Raw genomic sequence first — 9,773 nt, 5'->3', positions numbered from 1 at the left:
GTAATAGCCAGAAACTGGAAGCAGCCTAGATGCCCCTCAGTCGAAGATTAGATAGAGAAAATGTTGTACATTTACACAATGGAATACTACTCAGCATGAAAACACAATAGAATCTTGAAATTTGCAGGAAAATGGATGGAACTAGAAGAAACCATTCTGAGCAAGGTATCCCAATCACAAAAAGACAAACATGAATATGTACTCAATCCTATGTGGATTTTAAACATAGAGTAAAGGATTACCAGCCTACAATAATACTGCCATAGAAACTATTAAACAAGGAGGACCCTAAAAGAGACAAACTTTGTCCCTTGGAGAAAGGGAAAGGGACACGATCCCCTGAGCAAATTGAGAGCATGGGAAGAGGGCAGAGGTAGCTACGACAATGAGAAGGGAAGAAGAGGAAGGATGCAGAGGTCATGAGGGAGCAGAAAGGTTGAGTCAGGTATAGATTAGAAGAAAGGATATACGATAGGTAGGGTTTTAGTTGGGGGGGTGGTAAGGGAGGATTGGAGGGAGAAGGGAACTGGGATTGTCATGTAATTCAATCATGTTTGTAACTCAAACAAAAAAAAAGAAATAAAAAAACAAAAACAAATAGTGCTGCTGTGAACATCGTTGAACAGATGTCCTTGTTGAGTGAAAGTGCTTCTTTTGGGTATATGCCTAAGAGTGGAATTGCTGGATCTTGTGGTAGACTGATTCCCATTTTCTTGAGGATTCGCCATACTGATTTCCAAAGTGGCTGTACCAGTTGGCACTCCCACCAGCAGTGGAGAAGTGCTTTTTTATTTCTTGTTTATTCATGTAATATCTCATCCTTCTTGGGTCTCCAGTGGAGATTGAAGACTAGATATAGTTTTACAGTTTTCCTTGTTACCAAATTCAGAAAAGAAGTTTACTTAAGAGATTAACCTTTTTGTATATTGTGAAGATGTTTCACTCTGGTTGGTTTAATAAAATATGAATGGCCAATAGCTAGGCAGGATTTCCAGGCACAGAGGATATTAGGAAAAATCAGAGTGGAATGCCAGCCAGATGGAGAGGAAGCAGTATGGAATTTATAGATAAAGGTAACCAAGCTACATAAAAGAATGTAGATTAAAAGTTATGGGTTTATTTAAGTTATAAGAATTTGTTAGGGAATAACCTATGCTCATGGCCAAGCTTTCATAGTTAATAATGATTTTCCATGTCATTCCATGCTCCCAATGAAAATGGCTGACAATATTGGGCCTCTGTTCACAACATGAGTTAGTTGGAAATAGAAGAGGTCTAAGGAGTAGTCTTCTCCTAAGTAGTGGTAGAATGCTGGTGTTTGGGTGAATGATGTATGAAAGAAAACCAATCCATGACAGTCCTAACATGCATTTGGAACTCTGAGGAGCACTGGATGTGTTTAGATCCAGAGGCTTGCAGATGAAAGTGATTTAGTATTTTCTTCATTGAGCAACTATCCTTTTCAAGATAGTTAACAGTGCACTTTGTCTAGCAAAAGAAAATATACCAAGGGTGAGTTTGCAGCTAGGATTCTTGATCTATGGCAGAATTGGAGAGTTTTGCCCCAAGGGATGAGATATAAATGCAATGTGAATGTCTGAAGGAAAGGAGAGCCTTTGGGGAAAATCTTTTGATATAACCCTAGACACATTTAATACATAAGAAACAGTGGGTATGGGCTAGTCTACAGGTCATGAGAACCGATGGACCTTCTAAAGAAGAATATGGAGTGACAGCAAGATGGACCTGCTCTTCAATGCCCCCTACTGGGTGCAGCACTGAATTCCTCCCTCATTTTCCATTCCATTTCCTTTTGAAGGGTCACCATATAAGAAAGCCACTTATCAAGAGAGCTAAATATATTAATTACTCCCTCTTCCCCATTTTATTCAACATGGACCTTTTGAGAAAATAATTGAAATAAGAAATGCAACAAAGATGTCCACTGTCTCAAAAACAAATTCTGTAGCAACCATGGCTATATCTGTGGAGCTCAATACCAAAGTCATGATGTTCAGTGTTGGCTGGGGCACCTGGAAGTCTCAGACAAAACAAGTCCAGGAAACTATAAAGGTGGCCACTGATGCTGGATATTGCCCTATTAGCTGCATATACACACATTATAACAATAATGAAGGGGGAGAAGCCACCCAAAAAAAGTTCAAAGAGAAAGTTGTGAATCATTGTCAGGAAGTTGTGACCCATCTGCTTTAAGGAAAATTGCTAAAGGAAGCCTTTCAGAAGACCCTCTTAGATATGAAAATGAACAATATGCATCTATGTCCTCTGTACTGGCCAAAGGGACTTCAGCAGGAAAGGAGTTATTCCCCCAAGATGATAAAAGCAGTGTTCACACCAATAAAATAATGTTCTTGGGTGCTTGGGAGCTGGTAAAATAACCAGCAGATGAATAAGTAGTAACAGCCCTGGAGGGCCTGCCTGCTGCCTGAGACAGTGAACAGAGAATATGCCTACAGTGCAGAATATTAAAGTTAAATCACCTGATGAGTATGACCGGCAGATTTCTTCTTTGCTGATGGAAACCTCACTGCTTTTGAGTCTTTTTAAAGATAAGCCTGTCTGATAGAATGCTCTTATGGCCTTAGCATAGGATAAAAAAATCTAGGCAATGCTCTATTTAAATCCTCATTTTCAACCCGCTGCAGAATGTTGTGGGGGAAATGTGTTAGAGTAACAAATGAACATTTCTTTCACTAATTTGGGTTGATGACATTTTTGCCAAATACCAGTAGTATTTGACAGTTATCCAAAGTCTGGTAATATTTGAGAGTATAAAAAAATAATAATAGTAACAAACATTAAGATAGATGGAACCTTTTTAAAAACTTTTTTGAGAATGTCATACATAACCACACCACATATCATTTCTACTCCTCTCCTTCTGCCCCAACCTTTTCCTTATCCTCCTTACTATACTCTCTTTAACCCATGACTTCTATAATTGTTTTTGCTGTACACACCACATCTCACAAACACACACACACACACTCACTCTCTCTACTTAGTCTTAATGTATCCTGTGTGTGTGTGTGTGTGTGTGTGTGTGTGTGTGTGTGTGTGTGTGTGTGTGTATGTGTGTGGTGTACTTAGACCTGACCACTTAGGATTCGTAAACCTAACATGGTGCTTTTCACTGAAGAAAACGGATCCTCCCTTAGACATTGACTGCTTATACCTCAAGGGATCGTACCTTAGAAGATTTTGCCAAGTGCATATTGACTAGTATGGCTTCATGTTTGTTTTGTTTAGGCAACCACATTGTTGAGAGCTCACAGGCACAGCATCCCTGTCATATCTAGAATACACTATATTGCTGCAGTCATCCTAGTCCTCTGACTTTTACCATCTTCTTCCTCTTCTGTGAAGTCCCCCGAGTCTTCAGTGTAGTGGTCTTGTTATAACTGTTGCATTTGGATGGTGTCTTAGTTAGGGTTTCTATTGCTGTGAAGGGACACCATAACCATGACAACTCTTATAAAGAAAACATTTAATTGGGATGGCTTGCTTATAGTTTCAGAGGTTCAGCCCATTATCATTATGATGAGGAGTATGGCAGCATGCAGGCAAACTTGGAGCTGGCTACATCATGATCAGAAGACCACACTAAGTGGACGGTCATACTGAATGAAGCTTGAACAAAAAAGGTCTCAAAACCTGCTGCCTCAGTGACAAACTTCTAACAAGGCCACACCTAATAGTGCCACTCCCTTTGGGATATGGGGGCCAATTAGATTCAAAGTACCAAAGATTTGTCCACCTTATTCTCTGAACTTTGAGCAGTGAAAAATAAGTTGAAAAACTAGAGATATAAAAAAAACACATTAATATATGTAACAGGCAATTCTTTAGCCTACATTTTAAGATAGAATTAATGCAAACATTTCCCGTAAAACTGGAAATAGAAAAAAGATCATCCACTCTGTAATTTTATTCTACTTATTCAGTGAAATCTGGATTAGATTAATAAGGAGGAGAAAAAAATCAAGAGACACAAATATGGAAAGCAAAAGTCAAATTATTCTAATTTCATATGACATTATTCTATACTGAACAGATATCAAGGATTCCAAAGTAAAGTTTCACAACTGAAAAAGACATTTAGAAATGAGCACAATGCAAAGTCTGAGAAGATAATTGGTACCTTTGCCATATACCAATATTGAACTTTCTGGGAAAGTAATCAGACCAATTCCATGAATAACATCAACTAATAAAAATTAAAGAACTAAGAATAAACATAAACAAATGGTAAAATATACCTCAGCCTAATTATGATAGAATAAACAATAAATAAGTTGAAAACATGCTAAGTGAAGGAATTCTTCCATGATCATGAAATGGCAGAACTGATACTTTGAAAGCAGGTGTATTTTTAAAAAGTCCATGGATTCAAGCCAACATGCACAAGCAATTTTTATCAGAACTAGAGAAGCAAATGCAAAATTCACACAGAATCTCACACATTTTGAATACCCAAAGCAATTCTGACCAAAATAATCAGTGCCTGATGGATCAATGCACAATTCTGAATTTAAAATATCTGAGTCATAGTCATAAACAGTGAAAGAAAGGAAAGAACTCAGGGATACTGGTACAAATACAGGCATGCATATCATGGAAGAATATAGAACAATAAAACAGTAACTTCACACTCAGCCTCTTTATTTTCAACACATATGTCAAAATCACAGGGAAAGCATGTCTTCAATAAATAGTTTTGATAAAATATATATCTTTATGCAAAGAAGCAATAATATACTATGTAATGAAATATACTTCAAATGAAATTGTTAGATAGCTAGGGCAAAAGCTCATTTCATAGAGTCCTTGCCATACAAAAGGACCTAAATCATATCTATGTAAACAAACAAAATCCCAGGCACGGTGTCATATCCTTGTAATCCTAAAAGTAAAAATACAGAGACAGGGGAAGACATAGGCCTTGGTAGCCTGATAACTTAGCATAATTGGTAAGCCTCTGTCTCAAAGAAAGACTCAGTGTCAAACAGTAATAGCAATAATAATAATTGGATGACACTCTAAATCTACATAAATGGGTGAGTACTTGCTTTGTACCCAATCATATGGGGATACACATATGAAGTCATACACAACCTCCCAACACACCCATACCAACACTCAGGCAAACACTGGGGAGAAAAGTAGTACATGACAAAAGCACAAAATCAGGAGGAGGACATGTTGATTTTTAACTTTGAGAAAACTTTTCAAGCTAATGTTAAATCCAAAGTTGTTAAGCAGCCAAGGGTGATCTCAAACACTTGAAATCCTCATATACACTACTCAAGTGATAGGTCTTCAAGTCTAGACACTAGATTTATTCCATTCAGTATTTAGGCTTGAGTGTAGGTTTGTGGAGTGTAGGCATACACTGTGCCAGAATATCAACATCCCCAGCCTGATGTTATTACTGTTGCAAAGAGTGATAAGTAAAACAGCAACAGCAAAATACATAAAACCACATTGTGTTCAGAAAGGACTAATAGACATATGTACAGTTGTGGTGTGGGTATTCAATACCCTATTTGATAACAGAATACAATGACTTGCCTTTTCTAAGTAAGAAATTGAAGAGAAGAGCTGAACCAAGCAGGCCCTATGCCACAAATTTGAACATGAATAGCAAAGTAAATCCTATCCAAGAACCTATGAAAAAGAAATCAGAGAGAGATGAATGTTGATGCTCTTGATTTTTACTTTCCATTAAGACTGAGATATAAAAAGAATGTTAGGTCTCACATTTAGGGCATGTCTTCCTACCTCTGTTATCCCAATGTAGAATCTCTCTCTGAGACATGCCAAGGACTTTGTTGTTACAATAAATCTTTCTGCCAAAAGCTGCCTGAGCCCCACTGCCACATGTGAGCTTTATGCCAGCCGCCTGCCCAAGTTAGGCCCAAATAAATACACAGAAAGTTGTACTAGGTACAATGCTGCTTGGCCAATGACTAGGATTCTCATCTGTTAGCTCAGTCTTAATTATCATAAATCTATATATGTTATAAGACTTATCTTATCGGACGCCTTATTGGCGTCCCTCCTTGCCGGTGGCTCACATCCTGCTGCTGGAGGCGAACGGGAAAAAAGGGCCCTTCCTGTTTCTCCTTCGCTTAAATATGGGTCTCCTTGCTATGTCACTTCCTGCCTGGATCAGCACTTCTCTACTACATTTCCCAGAATCCTCTTTGACTCCTAGTCCTGCCTAACTTGCCGTTTCATTGGCCAAACAGTATTTTACTCAATAATCAATAAGATAAACATACACAGAAGTACTTCCCCCATCACTTTGTATCCTCCGTGGTTGATCTTGTGAAGTTGACAATCAATGTTAAAAAATCACAATACGAACCCTTGACAATTTGTCACTCTCACACATTTTACCTCTAACTTCTCACCATCATCCTCCATAGGATCATAGACATTTTATAGGGAATGTGTATTCAGCCCAGTTGTATATGTTCAATGCTATTGTAATAGTACCAATGTTTTTTTAAACTCTAAATTCTCTGCTGAAATTCATGGTATCTCTGAAATATGAGATCCTAAAAAATCAAAACCAAGATACAGCTTTTAATATGCAAAGTTAAGAGGCACTATTCCAAGTCCAAGAGGGAGAACTGGGTGGATAACAGGGAAGGTCAGAAAAAAGCAAGATAAATGCCCAGTGGGCAAAGCTACCAATCCTGCAGCTATGTGTTTGCCATCTGGGTGTCATTAAATATGAGATAAAATCTTTTTTGGTGGATTTGCCCTCTAATATATGAAGCTTGTATAACCAACACTTCTATGTTGAGCTGGGTCTAGTCCATGTATACTGTTTTCACCTGAAGACATCTAAGGGACTTGGCATCTCCCATAAACTAGGGGTGGCATTGCTGTTTGGGCTTTACCTCCACAACTTCACACAGAACTTTCAAAAATCAGAGAGTCTGACTCTACAACACATCGCTCCTCCTCAGTGGTGAACCACAACTTTGAGGCAAGGTTAAATGTGCCCTGTGCCCTTTCCTTTCTATGCCTATAACTCCAGGATAACATTTATTGTGCTGCCAAGTACTGTGGCAAGATCAAGATGAAGACTCTTATGTTTTTATCACATTCTCTCTAGCTCACTTCAATTTGATAAGGAACAGGAACTACACTAGTGCTTTATGGAGAACTAAACAAGAAAGTGCCTCTTATCTCCCTTGCTGTATCAAAAGTTTCCCACTGTAGGAAAGAAGTAGAACAAGCAATAAGATATTTACATGTTTTATTAGATGTTCCCCCCTTAGTCATTTCCTCTATGTCTAACCTCTTTGGATTCATAGATTGCACCTTGGTTATCATTTAATTAATTACTAATATCCAGATATAATTGACTACATACCATATTTAACTTTCTGGGTCTGGTTTCCTCATTCATGATTTTTTCTAGTTCTGTGCATTTGTTTTCAAATATTATGATGTCATTTTTTAAAGGTAATACTCCTTTGCATAAATAAACCACAATTTCTTTATCCATTCTTCTGTTGAGGCACATTATTGGTATTTCCAGTTTTTGACTATTACTAGTAGAGCATCAATGAACATGGTGGAGCAAGTGTCCCTGTGGTAGGATGAAGTGCCTTCTGGGTATATGTATAGGGTATTTTCTTAATTAATGATTGATAGAGAATGACTCAGCCTATTGTGGGTAGTTCCATCCCTGGGCTGGTGGACCTGGGTACTGTAAGAAAGCAGGGTGAGCAAAGCATGAGGAGCAAGCCAGGAAGCATCACTTGTCTACTGCCTCTGTACTGCCCGGACTCCAGGTTCTTGTCCTTTGAATTTTTGTCATCTTTGAGTTCCTGTCATTGCTTCTTTCAATGATGAATGGTGATACAGAAATATAAGCCAAACAAGCCTTTCCCTCCCGAACTTGCTTTTTGTCCATGGTATTGCACCACAGCAATAGAAACCCTAACTATTGAACTGTTGAAATAGATATGTAAGAATATGAATAACAGGATGAAGATCTGGTAAATAACTCTTTCCAATTGGTCATGAACTTCTTATCAGTTTTCAGTGAATAAAAATGTAGAAAACTATGATCCAGCCCTAATTGTTTCCAGAAAATAAGTTAAACAATAAAGATGCACCTAGCTTTGTTGGTTCTAAAAACTCAATTGTTCATACTCTCTGAGTTGAGATTCATAGCACCTTCAGCTTGGATTCCAGACATTGCTCCTTGCTGTCCTCTAGCAATATGTAGATGTGGTGATGGCAAATAAACTACGCAGGAAGTGGAAAATTAGATAAGGACAGTTCTTCAGGGAAGCTGAAATGAAACTGCTTTATGGATTTTGCAACTCATCTGCAGTATGACTTCTCAGAGATGTCGTTCTCTAGACTTCCTGCTTCCATGAATATCTCATCACACAAAGTACTCTACATTTACTTAAATACTGCACTGTTTTTTTTTTTAAAGATTTCATGGACTTTTTTGATGTTACTTTGACTTATATGGGGTGAGTGCACATCTGTTTATGCCTAAACTGGAGGAGTACAGACAAAAGTAGCTGAAAAGTTCTTTATAATATTCACTAGAATATAGCACCATATATTCTTGGATTACTGATTTTGTAGGACAAGCCTTCTTACCTTGAAGACAAATAACAGCATGTACAGATATTTTGTATTGTCTCAATTTATCTGAGGTAGAAAAGGGAAATAGTACTTCTTTCTTTTGGGATTTGTATTTACTACAAATACACACACACACACACACACACACACACACACCACACCACACACACCACATCACATAGAACATATATTGATATATATATATATATATATATATATATATATATATATAATCTAAACTAAGGAATGATGAATCTGAAAACTAAAAATTTCAGATATTGAGTTATTAGACTAAAATGATAAAATAAGAACACAAAGATTATTAGTCAAAATACTAATGACTGAAGAAGGAAAACAGTTTAGGACTGATCCTGACCCTCTGACCATGGGTATCAGTGAGGAGGCCTCAGCAATCTATGGGACCTCTGGTAGATCAGTATTTATTCCTAGCATAGGAATGGACTTTGGCAGCCCATTCCACATAGAAGGTTACTTTCTCAGCCTAGACACACTGGGGAGGGCCTAGGCTTTATCCCAAAGAATATGACAGACTCTGAAGATCCCCCCTGGAATGCCTCACCCTCCCTGGGGAGCAGAAAGGAGGTGGGACATGGAGTTAGTGGGGGGAGCAGGGGAGGAGGGAAGGGAGAGGGAACTGGAATTGACATGTAAAACAATTTTCTTTCTAATTTAAATAAAAAACAGGAAAAAAAGAAATCAAGAACCTTGATGATCCCCCCATGGGGGGCCTCTCCCTCTCTGAAGAATGGTAGGGGTATGATGGGATATTGTCGGGGGAGTGGGAAGACTACATGAAGAAGGAACTGTGGTTGATATAAAATAAGATTGTTTTTAATTTATATAAAAAATTAAAAAATAAATCAAGAACCACTTAATAGTTGTGTCCTGAGATGTTTGAAACTTTTTGAAAACTTTGCAATATTTGGAATTGTGCACACCCATCATTATCATATTGTTTTTCAGAACTCTGCAAGTTGTGTGATCAGGAGTGTGTGGCTTTTGTTAATCATCCCAAATATTCCTAGTTTTATAGGCTCACTAGAAGATTCCTAAAAAACACCATTTCTTGATTCTTAAACTTTGACAAACAATAGAAATTCCCA

Source organism: Cricetulus griseus, chromosome 3 (genome assembly GCF_003668045.3).
Source record: "Cricetulus griseus strain 17A/GY chromosome 3, alternate assembly CriGri-PICRH-1.0, whole genome shotgun sequence".
Lineage (NCBI taxonomy): Eukaryota > Metazoa > Chordata > Mammalia > Rodentia > Cricetidae > Cricetulus > Cricetulus griseus.
This window is presented reverse-complemented; position numbering follows the sequence as displayed.